The following is a 23,323-nucleotide window of genomic DNA, read 5'->3' as shown; positions in this document are numbered from 1 at the left end:
ATCATTATATGTATGATGATTAAGATTGCTCTAATGACTAATGGAATAGATTTTGTATCTAATTAAAATGCAAATTATCTCAGCAGGGATAATGTATTCAGCTCCACTTGCCAATTACAACAAAGGAGACTTCATTAGGAAAGTGGAAAGGAGGACAAAGATATTGGACACTTAAGATGGGGAGAAGGGTGCAGCATCAAGAAGGCAAAAGTATTTCAGGACAGCAATTTTAGTGACCTAACACTTTGGCTTAGCGTGAACCCTGAATGTCTATGCTCTAATCACAGAAGCCTCATCAGGAAAGAGAAGGGCAGATTCAGAGGGAGGGCAGACAGGAAGGGGATTAGCATTCACAAAGTTTTAATACTTTCCATGGTGCCAGCTTTTGACAGGTATTTAATAATGCAGGTACTATGATCACAATTTTTAAATGAGGAGACAATTTTAGGAAGGTTAATATCTTAAAATGCTAAGCATAACTTTAATTCAAGTTTGTGTGACATCGAAGTCATTATTCCTTCTCCACTGACATAAAGTAAAGAATATTCAACTATATAATTTTCTTCAATAATGAGAATATGAGATGAGTAGTATATATACATATTATGCAAAGTATGCAAATATTTCATTAACTGATTCATTAAAAACTTTAGTGAGATCTAGAAGCAGAAAATGTCTTTTTTTTTTTGTTAAATAATAAGAGAACAGTTAGCAAGAATTATTTTGTTTCTTTAGGCACTAAATTTAATTTAATGTTCAGTTCAGTTCAGTCACTGAGTCGTGTCTGACTCTTTGCGACCCCATGAATTGCAGCATGCCAGGCCTCCCTGACCATCACCAACTCCCGGAGTTCACTCAGACTCATGTCCATCGAGTCAGTGATGCCATCCAGCCATCTCATCCTCTGTCGTCCCCTTCTCCTCCTGCCCCCAATCCCTTCCAGCATCAGAGTCTTTTCCAATGAGTCAACTCTTTGCATGAGGTGGGCAGAGTACTGGAATTTCAGCTTTAGGATCAGTCCTTCCAAAGAACACCCAGGACTGATCTTTAAAATGGACTGGTTGGATCTCCTTGCAGTCCAAGGGACTCTCAAGAGTCTTCTCCAACACCACAGTTCAAAAGCATCAATTCTTGGGCGCTCAGCTTTCTTCACAGTCCAACTCTCACATCCATACGTGACTACTGGAAAAACCATAGCCTTGAATAGACGGACCTTTGTTGGCAAAGTAATGTCTCTGCTTTTGAATATGCTATCTAGGTTGGTCATAACTTTCCTTCCAAGGAGTAAGTGTCTTTTAATTTCATGGCTGCAATCACCATCTGCAATGATTTTGGAGCCCCCAAAATAAAGTCTGACACTGTCTCCACTGTTTCCCCATCTATTTCCCATGAAGTGATGGGACCAGATGCCATGATCTTAGTTTTCTGAATGTTGAGCTTTAAGCCAGCTTTTTCACTCTCCTCTTTCACTTTCATTAAGAGGCTTTTGAGTTCCTCTTCACTTTCTGCCATAAGGGTGGTGTCATCTGCATATCTGAGGTTATTGCTATTAATTAGACATAAAAACCAGTCAAGCTAACTGTCTCTTTTTGATAAGGTTTTACAAAATTATTTTCGGGATAGGTATATCTTTTTCTTCCTCTCCCTCTCTCTGAACAATAGATATATGTATATATGTATGTATGTTACATATGTATCATGCATGTTCACTCCTGTCCGACTCTTTGTGATCCAGTGGACTGTAGCCCGCCAGGCTTCTCTGTCCATGGAATTTTCCAGGCAAGAATACAGGAGTGTGTTGGCCATTTCCTACTCCAGGAGATCTTCCTAACTTAGGGACTGAACTGGTGTTTCTTGAATCTCCTGCCTTGGCAGGCAGATTCTTTACCACTGTGCCATGCATGTGCTGTGCTGTGTTCAGTTGCTCAGTGGTGTCTGACTCTGTGACCCCATGGACTGTAGCCTGCCAGGCTCCTCTGTCCATGGGGGTTCTCCAGGCAAGAATACTGGAGTGGGTTGCTGTGCTCTCCTCCAGATATATATGTATATGTGTGTGCAAATATATGTATATATGTATATCTGTGTATATATGTATCTCTATATATAATTCATATATATAGCCTCTCTAATATATCATTTAATATATCAGGATTTTAACATTTATCTGGGCAATTAAAAACTACATGTTGTGAGTTTCAAAAATAATTTTAAACATTGCTTTTTCAAGAATGTCTGTCCTTGAAATAATTACCTACATAAGGGTTTGCAGGTTGAGTTTTTGTCTTTAAAGCAGATAAGGAAATAAATTAGTCAGTTTTTCTTGGTTAGAATTGTTTAGCTTAAATGCGTGTGGAGCTTATTTTTCTCACATATTTAATTAGCAGTCTACATTAGTTAGAAAATAAAAATATAAAATACATATAGTATATAAAATTATATTATGTATTTTTGTATATGAGTATATTCAAGCAAATTATCTTAATATTTTGCCACTTTATCTTTGTAATGAAGTTTTAGAAATAGTTTGGGTGTGTCATTTATACATAATTTTTAAAAGATATTGTTACAGTATTTTGCATTCTTATCACAAATTTCTTCAAAACCTTACCAACAGAAGATGTTGTCATATTTTGATCCCTAATTTGGAATAATCAGAATTATAGAAGTTTCCATAATGACTGAAATGGTATGTGGCTGACTATTAAATAGTATATCTTCACTAATATTTGGTAGTAACTGTGTTCTGATAATAATATGGAAGTTGTTATGTTTCTTTTTCTGACCTATTATCATTCTTTCCACTCTGGAAAAGTTACTCTGATGTTTTCTAAAATTCAGTCCTGGGGCTATGTCAATATCTGAATGACAAGTCTATTGGATTGGTTAATAATCACTGAGTATAGTACATGCACATAAAGCCTTCCCTTATGGCTCAGCTGGTAAAGAACTTGCCTGTCCATGCAGGGGACATGGGGTCAGTCCCTGGGTTGGGAATATTCCCTGGAGAAGGAAACGGCAACCCACTCCAGTATTCTTAAATGGAAAATTCCATGGACAGAGGAGCTTAGTGGGCTATAGTCCATGGGCTCACAGTCAGACATGACTGAGTATGCACTCAGGAGGATGAAGAAGAAATGGACAATGCTTTACAATGGGGATTCCCAATCTGGAGGCCATAAAATCATTATTACAAGTTAGAGTGAAGATCAGGAATTGTCTAGAGAATTGAGAAATTATCAGTGGGCAAGTGGTGTAAGTTTAATTTAACTAAAGTGGCTATGTTAACAGAAGAGTTCTGGCAGACCTTACACAGAGGCAGCCTGTCATGAACTCTGCTCAGCTAAACTCTTAAGGTTTCTCAGAGAATCCAGAAGTAACTAAAATAGTTTTTACTAATGACTAGCCAACCTGTTCCAGGGCAGACTGCCCAGACTTATTTTTTTTTTTAAATGGTTTCCAGCCAGTCAACTTACCCAAAGAAAAGTAAAACAAACACATTAGTCTCAGACAGTCTGTGTGTTTTTAAATACTTCATCTGCTCTTTGTTTTACAGATTCTGTTTCTGCTATTGTTCAAAAGTGTTTAATGACTTACTCATAAAAGAAATCTTTTGTGTGAATATTAACTAAATGTTTCTGAGTTATTTGTTCATAGTCTGAATTCATAATATTTCCTGTGTGTAAACTATTTTAAAGTGTATATGTGCTATTTTATTAAATAACAGTTTATATAAAACATTAATACATTTACAGATATTTTAATTGTATATTTTCTCAATTAACTGATAATAATGAAGACAACGGTTCTTATCATAACCATTAATCAATAAGCTAGTATTTTAAAAATGACTTTTATTTACTTAGCATGGTCTCTGAAGACAGGGATACCAGTAACACAAAATGTTTAAATAATTGCTAATTATTCTATTGAGTATGAAAATGATCAGTTTAGACAAATATTCTAGCAGTTCAGAGGAGAGGTTTAACAGGCAGAGGTGGAGGGATTGTGGAATGTGTGGTCATGAAGAAAGTAAAGAACATTTTGTAAAGTTACAATAACCAGAGCAAAGAGGCAAATGATGCTAGTAAGGAAGATGGAAGAAATACATGTACAGGAAACATGGAGTTTGTATAGCCTGAGTGCTTTCTATTGACAAAGATTCTCTCATTGGCCAAATTCTACTCAGACTCCTCTGAACTCCTTTCCATCTAGGCCTGACTTTTGGACTTCCATGTTATCTTCATTGTCCAATTTTAGCAAGTATCCTGCTAAGTCAAAAAAAAAAAAACACATTTATTTATTTGGCTGTGCTAGGTCTTAGATGGTGACTGCAGCCATGAAATTAAAAGACACTTACTCCTTGGAAGGAAAGTTATGACCAACCTAGATAGCATATTCAAAAAGCAGAGACATTACTTTGCCAACAAAGGTCCATCTAGTCAAGGCTATGGTTTTTCCATTGGTCATGTATGGATGTGAGAGTTGGACTGTGAAGAAGGCTGAGTGCCAAAGAATTGATGCTTTTGAACCGTGGTGTTGGAGAAGACTCTTGAGAGTCCCTTGGACTGCAAGGAGATCCAACCAGTCCATTCTGAAGGAGATCAGCCCTGGGATTTCTTTGGAAGGACTGGTGCTAAAGCTGAAACTCCAGTACTTTGGCCACCTCATGTGAAGAGTTGACTCATTGGAAAAGACTCTGATGCTGGAAGAGATTGAGGGCAGGAGGAGAAGGGGACGACAGAGGATGAGATGGCTGGATGGCATCACTGACTCGATGGACATGAGTCTGAGTGAACTCCGGGAGTTGGTGATGGACAGGGAGGCCTGGCGAGCTGTGATTCATGGGGTTGCAAAGAGTCGGACATGACTGAGTGACTGAACTGAACTGAACTGAACTGACCACGGATTGAACCCAGGCCCCTTGCATTGGATGTGCAGTCTTAGCCACTGGACCACCAGGGAAGTCCCCTCTATGGAGTCGAATTTTAATCAGTATTCCTCTCCCTGGATATCTGACTGGGTTTCTCATCCTCTGCTGCTGCTGCTGCTAAGTTACTTCAGTCGTGTCTGACTCTGTGCAACCCCACAGAAAGCAGCCCACCAGGCTCTCCCGTCCCTGGGATTCTCCAGGCAAGAACACTGGAATGGGTTGCCATTTCCTTCTCCAATGCATGAAAGTGAAAAGGGAAAGTGAAGTTGCTCAGTCATGTCCAACTCTCAGCGACCCCATGGACTGCAGCCCACCAGGCTCCTCCGTCCATGGGATTTTCCAGGCAAGAGTACTGGAGTGGGGTGCCATTGACTTCTCTGCTACCATCCCTCAAATGATATCTGATCACCTTACCCTGTCTTAAATAAGAATCCTATTAAGTTGGTTTAATCAGAGTTTCTATAATCCCTGATGTTTCCTTTCAGTAATTTTCCATCCACTTATTCCCACCCAACTCTTTGGCCATAAATACCCTCTTGCCCAAGCTGTACACAGAGTTGAGCCAGACTCTCTCCCCGACTCAATATTCTATATTCGCGGTCCCTGTACACATCTTGATGATCTCCTTCTGCCACCCTTGAATAAAGTCTTCCTTATTGTGTTTTAATAAATGTCATTGAATATATAGTTTTTCTTTAACAGTACTCAAAAGTGTGAATCATAGACCAGCAGTATAGCCATTAACTGAGAGCTTATTAGAAATACAGAATTTCAGATTGTATCCTACATTTAATGAATTAAAACAACAGTTTTTACAAGATTTCTCATGTGGTTTATACGCACATTAAAGACTGAGAAACATTGCTAGGTGATTGGTTTCCAATGCTTGTCACTCAACCAGGACCATTTTGGCTAAATAATGATACCTAGAAAGCTTGCTAAAAATAGAAATCCTCAGAAACCTCCACCGAAAGTTATAATTCACTAACCTGAAATTCAGGAATGTTAACAAGCTTCCCTGGGTGATTGTGGTGCACCAATGCCCTAGGCCTAGGACAGTATCTTCTAACTTTGACTTGATCTAGTTCCAGTCCACTGATTCTCAACCTTGGCAGCACATTGCAGTCACTTGGCAACCTCTTTAAAAATACTGATCACTGAGCTCCAGTCTGAAAGTCTGATTTACCTGTGCTGCTGTGGGACTGAGGAATCCATATATTTTTAAAGCTCCTCAGGGACTTTCTTGTCCACCTAGGATTGAGAAATTTGTTGTTGTTCAGTTGCTCAGTTGTGTCCAACTCTTTGCGACCTCATGGACTGCAGCATGCTAGACTTCCCTGTCCTTCATCATCTCCCAAAGTTTGCTCAAACTCATGTTCATTGAGTCAGTGATGCCATCCAACCATCTCATCCTCTGGATTGAGAAATACTATTTCTTATAATTTGGTTAAATAGTGTTAGGTGGGAACAAATGAAAGGAACCTTGGATTTTTTCAAAACAGAAGAGTTACCTATGAGGTGGACCTAAGTGGGAGATTATTTTCATGGTGGCATCAAAAAATAGATTAAAAAGAGAGAGATAAGCAGAGTGAAAACCACTCATAATAGTGCAATGGAGAACTGTTCCACTGAGGCACTAACAGTAAAAATAGAAAGGAAGATTTTGAGAGAAGAAATATTTAGAAGGAAGAATTATCAAGTCTTTGAAACAAAGTGTTAGTAAGAAATAGGTTTAACAACAAGAGAGACTGTAGAGAGGTCAAGAAAACTGAGTGTTGAGAAATTACTATTGGATTCGATGGTGAGGAAATCATGAAGATTTTTTAGAGTATTATTTCAATGAGGGGGTGGGAATAAAATTAAAAATGTAAGAGACTGTAGAAAGAATTATTGATAAAGAAAATATGGTTGTGGGGTGACTTCATTTAAAATCCTTAACCAAGAAAAAAAGAGTGAAATAGCATGTTTCTAAAAAGGAAAAATAGTCTAGTGGAGGCCGTTGTTTTAAAGTGTGAAATTAACATGTAAAGTGAAGTTAGAGAAAAGACTGAAAATAGAAAGCAAACCAAAACAATCATTTAATTTTCTTCTTGAACATTAAAACTATGGAAAAGATTCAACACATATTGGTTGGCTGATGGGAATATTTTCAAAAGGTGCTGTGGGTTTGAAAAATGCTTCAGATGTTGTTAAAACAACTCTCATCACTTTAATCCATGACACAGGAGCACCTGAGACCACTGGCCATAGTATGATAACAAAAACTATGCCTTAAAAACACAACTGAGAAAGAATAACTTCTCTTTTTGAGAACTGATCTTTCTTTGTGATTTGGTAAATGGTGGGGCTAGGGTGGGAGGATTTTGCATATTAAAGATCAGTTAGTCTCTTCGGTCTAGAATAGCTTCTTTGGGGGAAATTGTCAATTAACTTAGAGTTCAAATTTCTTTTTTTTCTTAATTTTATTGAAGTATAGTTGATTTACAATGTTGTGTTAATTTCTGTCGTACACTGAAGTGATTCATTTATGCATATATATATATTTTTTTCTCATCATGATTCCTCACAGGATAGTGAATATAGTTCCCCATGCTATACAGAGTAGTTACCTTGTTGTTTATCCATCCCACATATAATAGTTTGCATCTGCTAATCCCAAACTTCTAAATCCTTCCTTCTCCATCCTTTCCCCCCTTGGCAACCACAAATCTGTTCTCTATGTCTCTAAATCTGTTTTCTATGTCTTTGAGTCCATTTCTGTACTGTAGATATGTTTGTTTGTATTGTATTTTAGATTCCACATATAAATGATATGTGGTATTTGTCTTTCTCTTTCTGATTTTCCTAGCTAAATATGACAACTGCTATGTCTATCCATGTTGCTGCAAATGACACGATTTCATTCTTTTTTATGACTGAGTAATATTCCATTATATACATACCACATCATCTTTATCCATTCATTACTGATGGACATTTAGCATGTTTCCATATCTTGGCTATTGCAGATAGTGCTGCTATGAACAAAGGCATGTATGTATCTTTCCGAATGATAGTTTTGTGTGGATATGTGCCTAGGAGAGAGGTTTCTCGAGCATGTTGTTGTTCTTCAGTTGCTCAGTTATGTCCAACTCTTTGTGGCCCCAGGGACTACAGCATGCCAGGATCATATGGCAACTTTAGTTTTTTGAGGAACCTCCAAACTGTTTTCCATAATGGCTGCATCAATTCATATTCCTCCCAACAGTGTAAGAGGGTCCCGTTTCCTCCAAACCCTCTCCAACATTTATTACTTACAGACTTTTTGATGATGGCCATTCTGACTGGTATAAGGTGGTATCTCACTGTGGTTTTTTTTTTTTTTTAATTTTATTTTATTTTTAAACTTTACATAATTGTATTAGTTTTGCCAACTGTGGTTTTGATTTGCATTTCTCTAATAATTAGCACTGATGAGCATCTTTTCATGTGATTATTGACCATTTGTATGTCTTCTTTGGAAAAGTGTCTGTTTAGGTCTTCTCCCCATTTTCCAATTGTGTTGTTTTTCACTATTGAATTGTATGACCTGTTTGGAAATTAAACCCTTGTTGGTCATAGCACTTGTAAATATTTTCTTCCAGTCTGTAGGTTGTCTTTCTCATTTTCTTTCTTTATTTTATAAAAATTTTATTTATTTTTTACTGTGCAAAAATTTATGCATCTGATTATGTCCTGTTTGCTTACTTTTGCTTTTATTTCTATTGGCTAGGGAGACTGGCTTAAGAAAACATTGCTATGATTTATGTCAGAGAATGCTTTGCCTTTGTTCTCTTATAGGAGTTTTACGGTGTCATGTCATATATATTTAAGCCTTTAAATTATTTTGAATTTATTTCTGTGTATAGTGTGAGGGTTTGCTCTAACGTCACTGATTTGCATGTGACTGTCCAACTTTCCTGACACCACTTGTTGAAGAGAATGTCTTTTCCCCATTGTGCGTTTTTGCCTCCTTTGTTGAACATTAATTGACCGTAGGTGTGTGGGCTTACTTCTGGGCTATCTGTTTTGTTCCATTGGTCTATAAGTCTGTTTTTGTGCCAATACCACACTATTTGGATTATTGTAGCTTTGTGGTGTTGTCTAAAGCCCGAGAGGGTGATGCTTTGTGCTTTGTTCTCTTCTCTCATAACTGATTGGGCAATTCTGGGTCTTTGCTGGTTCCATATAAGTTTTAGGATAATTTGTTCTAGTTATGTGAAAAATGTCATGGATAATTTGTAAAAAGTTTTAAAATTTCTTGACGTCTTCTGTGTTTTTCCTCAAAAAGTTTAAAGCTTTGCTTTTAATATGCAGGCTTTTAATGATCTTGGATCTATTTTTCTGCTATTCCAGCATTTTTTTTTTCTACTTTAACTTTTCTTCACTGTGCAACATTGTTTCCCAAGACATATATGTTCCTTGGTTCTCCATTCTGTTCTATTTGTACTTCTTAGGGCATATCACACCATCTGAAACTATATAATAAGCCTGATACGAGATAGAGTAAGCCCTCCCCATGTTCAATTTTGTTTTCAAAATGATCTTTGGCTTTCCATATAAATTCTTTTTAGAACCAGCTTGTCAAATTCATAAAAAATTCTCTGAATTTTTGGTTGGTATTGTAACAGTTTTATTGACTGATTTGGGAAGAATCTCTGTCCTTGTGTTATTTAGCTTTCTTTTCCACAATCTTTGTAGTGTCTTACATATCCTCTGCCAGATTTGTTTCTAGGTTCCTTAGATATTTTTTGTGACATTACAAATAATATCACTTAAAATTCTATGTTTCAGCTAATTATTGGCAGTGTTTAGGAATGCATTTGGTAACTTATATTTAATTAATTGTAATGATTTATTAATCTCTTAGAGGACTTTCATGTAGACAGCTATATTGTTTGATAATAATGCCACTTTCCCCCCTCTCCTTTCCAATACTTCCATCTTTTATTTCTTCTTACCTTTCTTTATGAGTAAGGACAATGTCTAGTACTATGTCAAATAGTGTAGTGATAAGCAGTATTATGTCTCCAATTTTAATGGTAATGTTTTTATGATTCACCATTAACTGTGAAGTTCCTAAATATACACAATGATTGGGAATATGTGATTCTAGAACTTAACCTTGTATCTGGTATATAGAAGGTATTTGTTAAATAATTGCTGATTTAATTTTCATTATTCTGTTTGGTATATGGACATGCATTGGGTAAGAGCATTTCTGTTGAGCATAAAAACATCTTAGAAAATTATATGCTTAAGTGTAAAGTGATTACAGCTTGCATGGTAACATCTTAAATTATCCAGAGTAGGTGTCAACTTGATATTTAAGAATCTTTTTAAAACAATAAAGAATCTTTCTAATCTCTTTGTTAAACATGAGGGAATTACCCCATGACTGAGGAGAATAGATTTATAACAAAATTGCTATTTTTAAACAGCTGTTAATACCGACCAACCAGGCATAAGCATTCAAATGGTAAACATTTCATTCACATGCTATGTTTTTGCGCTTGTCTTCTTCATAAACCGTGGTTCTTCAAACTAGGCATTAAGAGAGGGAAGGCAAATTCTGTAGTTTCGCTTCTGTATTAGTTTTCAATTGCTCTGCAAAAGTTTTCATAAATTTAGCGGCTTATAACAACAGTAATTTATTATCTTAGAATTTCTGTAGGTCAGGAGTCTGGCACAGGTTAGCTGGATTTTCCACTCAGAACTCAAAGGGCTGCAATGAAGATATCGGTTGTGCCACAGTTCTCATTGAGGTTATTGACAGAATTCAGTTCCTTGCAGCTTCGGGATTGAGGTCCTCATATTATTGCTAGCTGTTGACCGAGGACAACGCTAAACAACGGAAAGTCATTCTTTTCTGTAGGCAATTCACAACATGGCTTCTTTTATCCTAAATCAACCAGAGAAAATTTTTGCTTTTAAAGGATCACCTGATTAGGTTAGAACCACCCAAAGTAATCTTCATGTTCTGATTTGGAACCTTGATTACATCTGAAAAACTCTTTTTGCCAGATAATGTACTATAATCACTGGAATAATATCTCATCATAGTCACAGGTTCTACACACACTTAAGGGAGAGGAGTAACCAAGAGTTAGGGGTTATTGGGGATCATTTTAGGATTATATCACAGCTACTACATAATCATATGTAAAGCATCACTTTCCTTTTTCCATTGTCTCAGAAAAACTTTTTTTTGCTGGCTTTATAACATCATTTTATGAGTGTGAACAAATCTTTCTCTTTTCCAAATATTTGCACATACCTTAAAACTTCCATGTACCTTAACTTGATAGTTTGATTTTAGCCTTATTTCTTGGGTAAGCTCGGGACTATCTTTTCCATGTGCCTCATAGTATTTGGATTGGAGAAGGGAATGGCAACCCACTCCAGTGTTCTTGCCTGGAGAATCCCAGGGATGGGGGAGGCTGGTGGGCTGCTGTCTATGGGGTCGCACAGAGTCGGACACGACTGCAGTGACTTAGCAGCATAGTATTTGGATAATTGATGAATTTTAACCCAAGAACTTCTGGGTTTCACTAGTTTTAAGCTTTCCAGCTATATTCAAAGCCATATGGACACACACATTCAATCACATACATAGCCATATTCATAATATTTCTGGTGATTTGTCCCAGAGTTTTGATATTGTCTTGCTCTTAGTCAGGAATAGATCCCTGGCATAATTTTTTTCTCTTCTAGGTGGAATACATAGAATGTTTTAAAAAATTATGACAGCGCTGCCCTGGGGGCTCAGTGGTAAGGAGTCTGTCTGCCAATGTAGGAGACATGGGTTCCGCCTTTGGTGAGGGAAGATCCCTCATGCTGCAGGGCAACTAAGCCCACGCACCACGACTACTGAGCCTGCGCTCTGGAGCCGGAGAGACACAGCTACTGAGCCCACGCACCCTGGAGCCTGTGCTCCACAGCAAGAGAAGCCACCACGATGGGACACTCATGCACGTCAGCTAGAGAGTAGCCCCCACTTGCTGCAGCTGGAGAAAAACTCATGCAGCAATGAAGACCCAGCACAGCCAAAAATAAATAAATATATTAAAAAATGATGAGCAGCTTAGAAAACCCTAAAATGACAGAAAAAATCATTTTAAAGGTATTTTATCTTACCTTTGGGAGATGTGCATATTATTAGCAGTCAGATCAGATCAGATCAGTCCCTCAGGCATGTCTGACTCTTTGCCACCCCATGAATCGCAGCACGCCAGGCCTCCCTGTCCATCACCAACCCCCGGAGTTCACTCAGACTCACGTCCATCGAGTCAGTGATGCCATGCAGCCATCTCATCCTCTGTCGTCCCCTTCTCCTCTTGCCCCCAATCCCTCTCAGCATCAGAGTCTTTTCCAATCAGTCAACTCTTTGCATGAGGTGGCCAAAGTACTGGGTTTCAGCTTAAGCGTCATTCCTTCCAAAGAAATCCCAGGGCTGATCTCCTTCAGAATGGACTGGTTGGATCTCTTTGCAGTCCAAGAGACTCTCAAGAGTCTTCTCCAACACCACAGTTCAAAAGCATCAATCCTTCAGCACTCAGCCTTCTGCACAGTCCAATTCTCACATCCATACATGACCACAGGAAAAACCATAGCCTTGACTAGACGGACCTTTGTTGGCAAAGTAATGTCTCTGCTTTTCAGTATGCTATCTAGGTTGGTCATAACTTTCCTTCCAAGGAGTAAGCGTCTTTTAATTTCATGGCTGCAGTCACCATCTGCAATGATTTTGGAGCCCAGAAAAATAAAGTCTGACACTGTTTCCACTGTTTCCCCATCTATTTCCCATGAAGTGATGGGACCGGATGCCATAATCTTCGTTTTCTGAATGTTGAGCTTTAAGCCAACTTTTTCACTCTCCACTTTCATCTTCATCAAGAGGCTTTTTAGTTCCTCTTCACTTTCTGCCATAAGGGTGGTGTCATTTGCATATCTGAGGTTATTGATATTTCTCCCAGCAATCTTGATTCCAGCGTGTGTTTCTTCCAGTCCAACGTTTCTCATGATGTACTCTGCATATAAGTTAAATAAATAGAGTGACAATATACAGCCTTGATGTACTCCTTTTCCTATTTGGAACCAGTCTGTTGTTCCATGTCCAGCTCTAACTGTTGCTTCCTGACCTACAGATATCTCAAGAGGTAGGTCAGGTGGTCTGGTATTCCCATCTCTTTCAGAATTTTCCACAGTTTACTGTGATCCACACAGTCAAAGGCTTTGGCTTGATCAATAAAGCAGAAATAGATGTTTTTTGATGTTGGCAATTTGATCTCTGGTTCCTCTGCCTTTTCTAAAACCAGCTTGAACATCAGGAAGTTCACGGTTCACATATTGCTGAAGCCAGGCTTGGAGAATTTTGAGCATTACTCTACTAGTGTGTGAGATGAGTGCAATTGTGTGGTAGTTTGGGCATTCTTTGGCATTGCCTTTCTTTGGGATTGGAATGAAAACTGATCTGTTCCAGTCCTGTGGCCACTGCTGAGTTTTCCAAATTCACTGGCATATTGAGTGCAGCACTTTCACAGCATCATCTTTCAGGATTTGAAATAGCTCAACTGGAATTCTATCACCTCCACTAGCTTTGTTCGTATGATGCTTTCTAAAGCCCACTTGACTTCACATTCCAGGATGTCTGGATCTAGGTCAGTGATCACACCATCGTGATTATCTGGGTCGTGAAGATCTTTTTTGTACAGTTCTTCTGTGTATTCTTGCCATCTCTTCTTAATGTCTTCTGCTTCTGTTAGGTCCATACCATTTCTGTCCTTTATCGAGCCCATCTTTGCATGAACTGTTCCTTTGGTATCTCTGATTTTCTTGACGAGATCTCTAGTCTTTCCCGTTCTGTTGTTTTCCTCTATTTCTTGGCATTGATCTCTGAAGATGGCTTTCTTGTCTCTTCTTGCTATTCTTTGGAACTCTGCATTCAGATGTTTATATCTTTCCTTTTCTCCTTTGCTTTTCGCTTCTTTTCTTTTCACAGCTATTTGTAAGGCCTCCCCAGACAGCCATTTTTCTTTTTTGCATTTCTTTTCCATGGGGATGGTCTTGATCCCTGTCTCCTGTACAATGTCACGAACCTCATTCCATAGTTCATCAGGCACTCCATCAGCTCTAGTCCCTTAAATCTATTTCTCACTTCTACTGTATAATCATAAGGGATTTGATTTAGGTCATACCTGAATGGTCTAGTGGTTTTCCCTACTTTCTTCAATTTAAGTCTGAATTTGGCAATAAGGAGTTCATGGTCTGAGCCACAGTCAGCTCCTGGTCTTGTTTTTGCTGACTGTATAGAGCTTCTCCATCTTTGGCTGCAAAGAATAGAATCAATCTGATTTCGGTGTTGACCATCTGGTGATGTCCATGTATAGAGTCTTTTCTTGTGTTGTTGGAAGAGGGTGTTTGTTATGACCAGTGCATTTTCCTGGCAAAACTCTATTAGTCTTTGCCCTGCTTCATTCTGTATTCCAAGGCCAAATTTGCCTGTTACTCCAGGTGTTTCTTGGAGAAGGCAATGGCATCCCACTCCAGTACTCTTGCCTGGAAAAATCCCATGGACGGAGGAGCCTGGAGGGCTGCAGTCCATGGGGTCGCTAAGAGTCGGACACGACTGAGCGACTTCACTTTCGCTTTTCACTTTCACGCATTGGAGAAGGAAATGGCAACCCACTCCAGTGTTCTTGCCTGGAGAATCCCAGGGACGGGGGAGCCTGGTGGGCTGCCATCTATGGGGTCGCACAGAGTCGGACACGACTGAAGTGACTTAGCAGCAGCAGCAGCAGCAGCCAGGTGTTTCTTGACTTCCTACTTCTGCATTCCAGTCCCCTATAATGAATAGGACATCTTTTTTGGGTGTTAGTTCTAAAAGGTCTTGTAGGTCTTCATAGAACCATTCAACTTCAGCTTCTTCAGCATTACTGGTTGGGGCATAGACTTGGATTACTGTGCTATTGGATGTCCCAAGGTCAGGGGGGGCACTGGTGATGTCCATGTATAGAGTCTTCTCTTGTGTTGTTGGAAGAGGGTGTTTGTTATGACCAGTGCATTTTCCTGGCAAAACTTTATTAGTCTTTGCCCTGCTTCATTCCGTATTCCAAGGCCAAATTTGCCTGTTACTCCAGGTGTTTCTTGACTTCCTACTTTTGCATTCCAGTCCCCTATAATGAAAGGACATCTTTTTTGGGTGTTAGTTCTAAAAGGTCTTGTAGGTCTTCATAGAACCATTCAACTTCAGCTTCTTCAGCGTTACTGGTTGGGGCATAGACTTGGATTACTGTGATATTGAATGTCCGGAGGTCAGGGGGGCAGCTGAGAGGAGATACCCAGCGTCCGAGGTCAGGGGCAGTGACGAGATGAGTTACTCCGTGTCCAAGGTCAGGGGCGGTGCCTGGGAGGAGCTACCCCATGCCCCTACGCCCGAGGCCAGGGGTGGCGGCCGGGAGAAGCAACCCCATATCCAAGGAGCCGTGGCTGTGCAGGCGCAGGAGGGCCTAGAGGAGCTATCCCACGTTGAAGGTCAGGAAGGGCGACGGTGAGGAGATACCCCTTGTCCAAGGTAAGGAGCAATGGCTGCGCTTTGCTGGAGCAGCCGTGAAGAGATACCCCACGCCCAAGGCAAGAGAAACCCAAGTAAGACAGTAGGTGTTGCAAGAGGGCATCAGAGGGCAAACACACTGAAACCATACTCACAGAAAACTAGTCAATCTAATCACACTAGGACCACAGCCTTGTCTAACTCAATGAAACTAAGCCATGCCTGTGGGGCAACCCAAGATGGGTGGGTCATGGGAGAGAGATTATTAGCAGTACCTACATTTTATTAGCATTTTATAGTTTACAAGGTGTCACACCATGTGTTTAAGCTTAGCAACACTGTTGTAGGGTAGGAAGTAAGGCCTACATTGGGATTAGGCAGAACTGAAAATTCAACCCAGGACTTTTGCCTTCAGATAAAGTTTTTCATATAGCTGCTTCACTACCACATGAGTAGAAAGAGTTCATAAACATATCTCTTATATTTGCATTAAATAATACAGCTTTCTGGAATTGAAGGGATGCCCTTTTATATAGTCTTATTTTGTGCAATTCTGAACTGATTTCAGAGGATGAATCTGTCATTTTCCTACAATTTATGTGCAAATTAAATTGTTTTTGAATTAGTTTTATTTTATATTATGAACTGTCATTTATAATCTGGCATATGTTTCTTGTCTGCTTCAGGCTGTCCTTATATTTCTATGAAGCTGTGTATCTTCTCAGTTAAAAGAGGGAACAAATGGAAAACATGCCAGTTAATAGATTTACTCAAGGATTTCACAGCCTTTCACACTGACTCTATTCCTATCATCCACATTTCATTGACTGATGACAAATTTTCTAACAAAAGAAGGATAATAGTAACCACAAAGGAAATATTCATGAGGTCTGGAAATTTATGAGGCTATTATACTATGCAAGTAGCTTCTTCTAGGTAGATGGAACTTACAAATATAATAACAGATGGTATAAATTGGTAGATATCAGGTGATTTTTAAAATAAAATTATTTTGTATAAGTAATATAGACAGATGATTGTTGTCATTGTTTAGTTGCTTAGTTGTGTCCAACTCTTTTGTGACCCCCATGGACTGTAGCCCACCAGGCTCCAATGGTCCATGGGATTCTCCAGGCAAGAAAACTGCCATTTCCTTTTGCAGGGGATCTTCCTGACCCAGGGATCAAACCCAAGTCTCCTGCTTTAGCAGGTGGATTCTTTACCACTGAGCCACCAGGGAGGCCAGATACATGATAAGTTCAAATAAATGAAAAGAATGAGTAGTGAGAAGTGAGCTCTTTTCCTGATCCCATGTTCCAGACCCTGTCAATAGTTTAGAGGCTTGCAGTGAGTACTTGGAGAGGTTTAGTCCTTCTTCAAAATGGGAAAAGGGATTTGCTAATATTTGAAAGTATAGCCTAGCAGGAGTTAAGAATGAGAGGGAAATGGCAGTAAAAAAAGAAAACTAATGGGTATACAGTGTCAAAAACAATATTGCCTTTAAATCTGACACAAAGCTGAATGACTAAGAGAACATGCCACTGTTTGTGCATTCTTGGATTTAGCACAACATAGCAAACATTGCCTGAAGAATCCCAGGGACGGAGGAGCCTGGTGGGCTGCCATCTATGGGGTCACACAGAGTCGGACACGACTGAAGTGACTTAGCAGCAGCAGCAGCAGCAAACATGAACAAAGCAAGGGAATTCCAGAAAAACATCCACTTCTTCACTAACTATGCCAAAGCCTTTGACTGTGTGGACACACCAAACCGCGGAAAATTCTTAAAGAGCTGGCAGTATCAGACCACCTTACCTGTCCGAAGAGAAACTTGTATGCAGGTCAAGAAACAATAGTTAGAACCAGAGAAGGAACAAATGACTGTTTCCAAACTGGGAAATGAGTACAATGCTGTATATTGTCACCCTGCTTGCATGCCAGCTAAGTCACTTCATTCCTGTCTGACTCTTTGTGACCCTCTGGACTGTAGCCTGCCAGGCTCCTCTGTCCGTGGGATTCTCCAGGCAAGAATACCGGAGTGGGTTGCCATGCCCTCCTCCAGGGAATCTTCCTGACCCAGGGATCAGAACTGCCTCTCTTATATCTCCTGAATTTGCAGGCAGGTTCTTTAACACTAGTGCCACCTGGGAAGTTTTTGACTGTGTGGATCACAACCGACTGTGAAAAATTCTTAAAGAGATAGGAGTATCAGACCACCTTACCTGTCTCCAGAGATACCTGTATGCAGGCCGAGAAGCAACAGAACTGGACAAGAAACAACTGACTGGTTCCAAACTGAGAAAGGAGTATGACCACTCTGTATATTGTCGCCCTGTTTACTTAACTTCCAAGCAGAGCACATCATGTGAAATGCCAGGCTGGATGAATCACAAGCTGGAATCAAGATTGCCAGGAGAAATATCAACAACCTCAGAAATGCAGATGATACCACTCTAATGGCAGAAATTGAAGGGTGACTAAAGAACTTCTTCATGAGGGTGAAAAAGGGGAATGAAAAAACTGGCTTGAAAGTCAACATTCAGAAAACTAAGATCACGGCATCTGGTCCCAACACTTCATGGCAAATAGGAGGGGGAAAAGTGGAAACAGTGACAGGCTTTACTTTCTTGGGCACCAATATCACTGTGGATGATGACTGAACCAGGAAATTAAAAGACACTTGCTCCTTGGAAGGAAAGCTATGACAAACCTAGACAGCATATTAAAAGCAGAGACATCACTTTGCCAACAAAAGTCTATATAGTTAAAGCTATGGTCTTTCCAGTAGTTATATATGGATGTAAGAGTTGAACCATAAAGAAGGCTGAGCACCAAAGAATTGGTGCTTTGAATTGTGGTCCTGGCTGCTGGGAGATCAAACCAGTCAATCCTAAAGGAAATCAACCCTGAATATTCATCGGAAGGACAGATGCTGAAGCTGAAGCTCCAATACGTTGGCCACCTGATGCGAAGAGCTGCCTCATTGGAAAAGACTCTGATGCTGGGAAAGAGTGAAGGCGAAAGGAGAAGGGGCAGCAGGGGATGAGATGATTACAGAGCATCACCAACTCAATGAACTTGTATCTGAGCAAACTCCGGGAGATAGTGGAGGAAAGAGGAGCCTGGCGTGCTGCAGTCTGTGGCATCATAAAGAGTCACACATGACTTATTGACTGAACAACAACGGCAAACATTTATCACTGTGTTGAACTGCTTCTACAGTGTTCTTGCTCACTTTGTTAACAGAGTCCCATTCCTTCAGTTATTTTCACTTGAACTAATCTCTTAGTTATGGTAGGGAAGAATCTTATGTCATTATGAAACCAGGAGGTGTCATGTGTTGGATTGTATACACCAAAAAGATAACCTCTGGTACCTGGGGGATGTGGTCATATTTGGAAATAAGGTCTTTGCAGATATAATCAAGTTAAGATGATATTATACTGGATTAGGGTAGGCTCTAAACCCACTGACCAGTGTCCTTATTAGAAGGCAACATGCAGACACAGCCGCACACAGGGAGAAAGCCATACCATGATGGAGTTTAAAAATGGAGTGATGCAGCTGCAAGCCAAGGAATGGCAATGATTGCTGGTGATCATCAGAATCTAGGAGAGAAGCACTGAACAGAGCCTCCTTCAGAACCTCCAGAAGTAATCAATCTTGTTGCCACATTGATTTTGGACTTCTGGTTCCAGAAATGTAAGAGAATAAATTTCTGTTGTCTTAAGCTACAAAATTCATGGTACTTTGTTATGGCAGCTCTACAAAATTAACCAGGAAGAAAGGCATAAAAAACTTTTTTCCCCACTAAGATCCTACTTATATGCTAGGCACTATAATACATGCATTATCTCATTACTGTTCCTTTCATAATAGCCTTGCAAGATAAATATTATCCCTGTTTACAGAGGCAAAAACTCAGGCTCATAAGTCTTGACTAATCTTTCCAAGGTCACACAGTAGATATTCTTTGATAAGGAAGCCACTGCACCACCACACTATTATTGATGATCATCCATTTACAAAAAAAGACAGCTAAACTTAAAAATGGTTTTATCATCTGGGCCCCCCACTACATGGTCTGATTACAGAAGCATTAGGAGCAAAAGTTATGTCTCCTACTAATGCTTGAAATTTCACTCTTTTCATAATTAATATTTCTTTTAAAATATGATTATCCTAGAAGGATGTTATGCTTATGAAAATATAAATTTTTCAGAGAGCTTTTTCTTTTCTGATATCATAGGAGATCTATGAGCTCAAGAACATTGTTTATTTGGTGATTAAGATTAGAGTGCGATAGTGAAAGATACACAGAATGAAGAAAGAGGGTAGCAGCATAAAATAAATTCTTTCACTTCAAAATTTTGCTGAGTTTTGGTAATATTTCTTACATATCTTTTGTCCAAATCAGTTTTGTTGTTAGAGCTGACACTGTCATCACTGGAGATTTATATTTGTAATAGTGTGAAATAAGAGGACTAAATGGGACTATTTGGTAGGTAAAGGGCAGTAGATCCAATCAGTCCATCCTAAAGGAGATCAATCCTGGGTGTTCATTGGAAGGACTAATGTTGAAGCTGAAACTCCAATACTTTGGCCACCTAATGCGAAGAGCTGACTCATTTGAAAAGACCCTAATGCTGGGAAAGATTGAGGGCAGGAGGAGAAGGGGATGACAGAGGATGAGATGGTTGGATGTCATCACCAACTCAATGGACATGGGTTTGGGTAAACTCTGGGAGTTGGTGATGGACAGGGAGACCTGGCGTGCTACGGTTCATGGGGTCACAAAGAGTCCGACATGACTAAGCAACTGAACTAAACTGAAAGGGTAGTAGAATATAAATGACACATCACTTGTCTCAAGCAACTGTTTGGCATTCTAAATCTGGTTGCAAAATAGCTTTTTTTTTTTTACTACACATAATACGTTTTCATTGCAAAATATTTAGAAACCATAGATAAGATGAAAGAAGAAAATGACGACTAGCTGTAATCATACCATCCTAGGTCTAGCAGTACTACATTTTGGTATACATTCCAGGACTTACTGTATAAATACTCAAAAACATTAAATAGGATGAAACTAACATGTGTTTTTAAGCTATTTTCAAGTTTTTAAATATAATGAAAATATATAATTTAAGAATAGATACAGAAAATTTTATTTGCCATGCCTAATGTAGTTAGTGGAGAAAGCGATGGCACCCCACTCCAGTACTCTTGCCTGGAAAATCCATGGATGGAGGAGCATGGTAGGCTGCAGTCCATGGGGTCGCTAGGAGTCAGACACGACTGAGCGACTTCACTTTCACTTTTCACTTTCATGCATTGGAGAAGGAAATGGCAACCCACTCCAGTGTTCTTGCCTGGAGAATCCCAGGGACGGGGAAGCCTGGTGGGCTGTTGTTTATGGGGTCGCACAGAGTCGGACACGACTGAAGTGACTTAGCAGCAGCAGCAGCAAAAGCAATGTAGTTAAAAGATTATTTGAATTTCTGTTAGTTATGTCTTATATTTTAGGTGCAGATACTCTTTGAAGACTAAGAGAAAGGACATTTTAAAGGATCATTTTCATTTTGTGTAAAAGTTAACATCTCATCCTAGGGCACGAGAAGAGAGGAGCCTGATTCACTTCACTTGCTGTCAGTTTATAACTCTGACACAGGCTCACCCCAAATAGATAAATGATGATTTTCTTGTATTTTTTCTCAGTTCAAACACATTAAAATGGTTTGAAAATGAAGTTATAGAATGTGTACTATAAATAAACCTCAAGCTGGCTGGCTGATAAAAGTACGATCAAGTCAAATCATTTAGATTTTCAGAGATTTTAATTATAACCAATGTTGTTTTGCTACATAAATATGTACTTCAGGTGTCTAAGTTTTTTTTTTTTTAGGAGAAAAGTGATGTATTGGTGCTAAGTGAAATGAGGATAACTCGTGGCATGATGTGGTGTCAGTGTGGCTAAGAAGCTCACCTGTCGTGGACTGGGTGTGCAACAGGTAGAGGCAGAATACTGGGTAGTTCTAGTCATTAAGTGACGTAGGGGTGATGAGGATTGTATATTGTCTGGACTATGTTAACTGCTTTGGATGTCTCGAAGAAGGAGGATCACAGGCTCAGATCAGCCAATTACCAACTCAGGCCACTGAGAGCCAGAAGGCCTTCACAGCAGTGTCTAAAGTGACTCTCATCTCTTAGGGCCAGAGACTGGACTGAGATTGGAACTGAATTGTGACGGTAGACAAGATGCAAAAGAGGTGGAGAGAAGAGCCAAGACAGGTCTAAGTTGGAGTCAGGGCCCTGAGAGCGAGGACTTGACAAATAGGATGAGGAAACTGGTTGGATGTGCCAGAGATTTTTAAACTCTTAATTCTCTTAGCCTGGCAGAATTGCCACCTATCCACGTGCTAGAAAAGAGCAGAATCTCTTTACCTACATGAGAGACCTCAACAGAGCCAAATGCCTTGAAAAATGATGCTTTTCCTCCTTAAGATGTATTCCTTTCCTTTATTGCCTAGAGATGAGACTCAAGTGTCAAATCTAAGCATAACTAAGATGGAAGGCCTGGGGGAATAGTTTACTTTTCAAAGAAATATAGGATCTGGATATGATGTACCAGCTGGAACTGGGAACATGTGTAGTTGTAGCCCTTAAGGGGCTTGGTCTCAGGCTTGTGCAGAATATAAGGCTGGAAAGTGGAGAGTTTACTGACTTGTCTTTATTTTCTCATGACTCAACGTTTAACAAACTCTCAAAGACACCTGGGGCCCACCCCGATGGTCTTTGTGGTAGCTTTTTGAAGCTAGGTGTAGAAACCAAAACTTCCTTGACAGAATATTGAGGAATGGAGTCAGAAGTTCACGGAGGTTGGCATGTTGGAACAGGTTTATTATGAGAGACTAGAGAACCCATCCCTGCCTCTATTTCCTGGAGAGCCCAGAAAGCATGCCATTCACTAAAGCAATATGGAATGTGCTGTTGAGGGAGGCATCGATATCTTTGAGAGGTTGTCATGGCTGCCCTCTCAAGCTGCGGTTGACAGTTGGACACTGCCATCTGTGGCTGCCTGAAGAAAATGGGAATGACAGGATTCCAGAATATCTGAAGCTAGATGACGGCGTATGTGCTAAGTCATTTCAGTTGTGTCCAACTTTTTGCGACCCTATGGACTATAGCCTGCCAGGGTCTTCTGTCCATGAGATTCTCCAGGCAAGAATACTGGAGTGGGTTACCATTTCCTCCTCCAGGGGAGTCTTCCTGACCCAGGGATTGAATCAGAGTCTCTTATATATCCTGCATAGGCAGGTGGGTTCTTTACCACTATGGTCACCTGGGAAGCTTAATGATGGCATATGTTGTTGTTGTTCAGTCACCCAGTCCTGTCTGACTCTTTGGGACCCCATGGACTGCAGCACACCAGGCCTCACTGTCCCTCACCATGGCCTGGAATTTGCCCAAGTTCATGTTCATTGCATCATTGATGCCGTCCAGCCATCTCATCCTCTGATGCTCTCTTCTTCTTCTGCCCTCAATCTTTCCAATGAGTTGTCTGTTCACATCAGATGACCAAAATACTGGAGATTCAGCTTCAGCATGAGTCCTTCCAGTGAATATTCAGGGTTGATCTCCCTTCAGATCAGTTCAGTTCAGTTCAGTCACTCAGTCGTGTCCGACTCTTTGCGACCCCATGAACTGCAGCACGCCAGGCCTCCCTGTCCATCACCAACTCCGGGAGTTCACTCACACTCACGTCCATCAAGTCAGTGATGCCATCCAGCCATCTCATCCTCTGAGGTCCACTTCTCCTC

This window comes from Bos mutus, chromosome 2 (assembly GCF_027580195.1).
Source record: "Bos mutus isolate GX-2022 chromosome 2, NWIPB_WYAK_1.1, whole genome shotgun sequence".
Lineage (NCBI taxonomy): Eukaryota > Metazoa > Chordata > Mammalia > Artiodactyla > Bovidae > Bos > Bos mutus.
Note: the sequence above shows the minus strand (reverse complement) of the source record.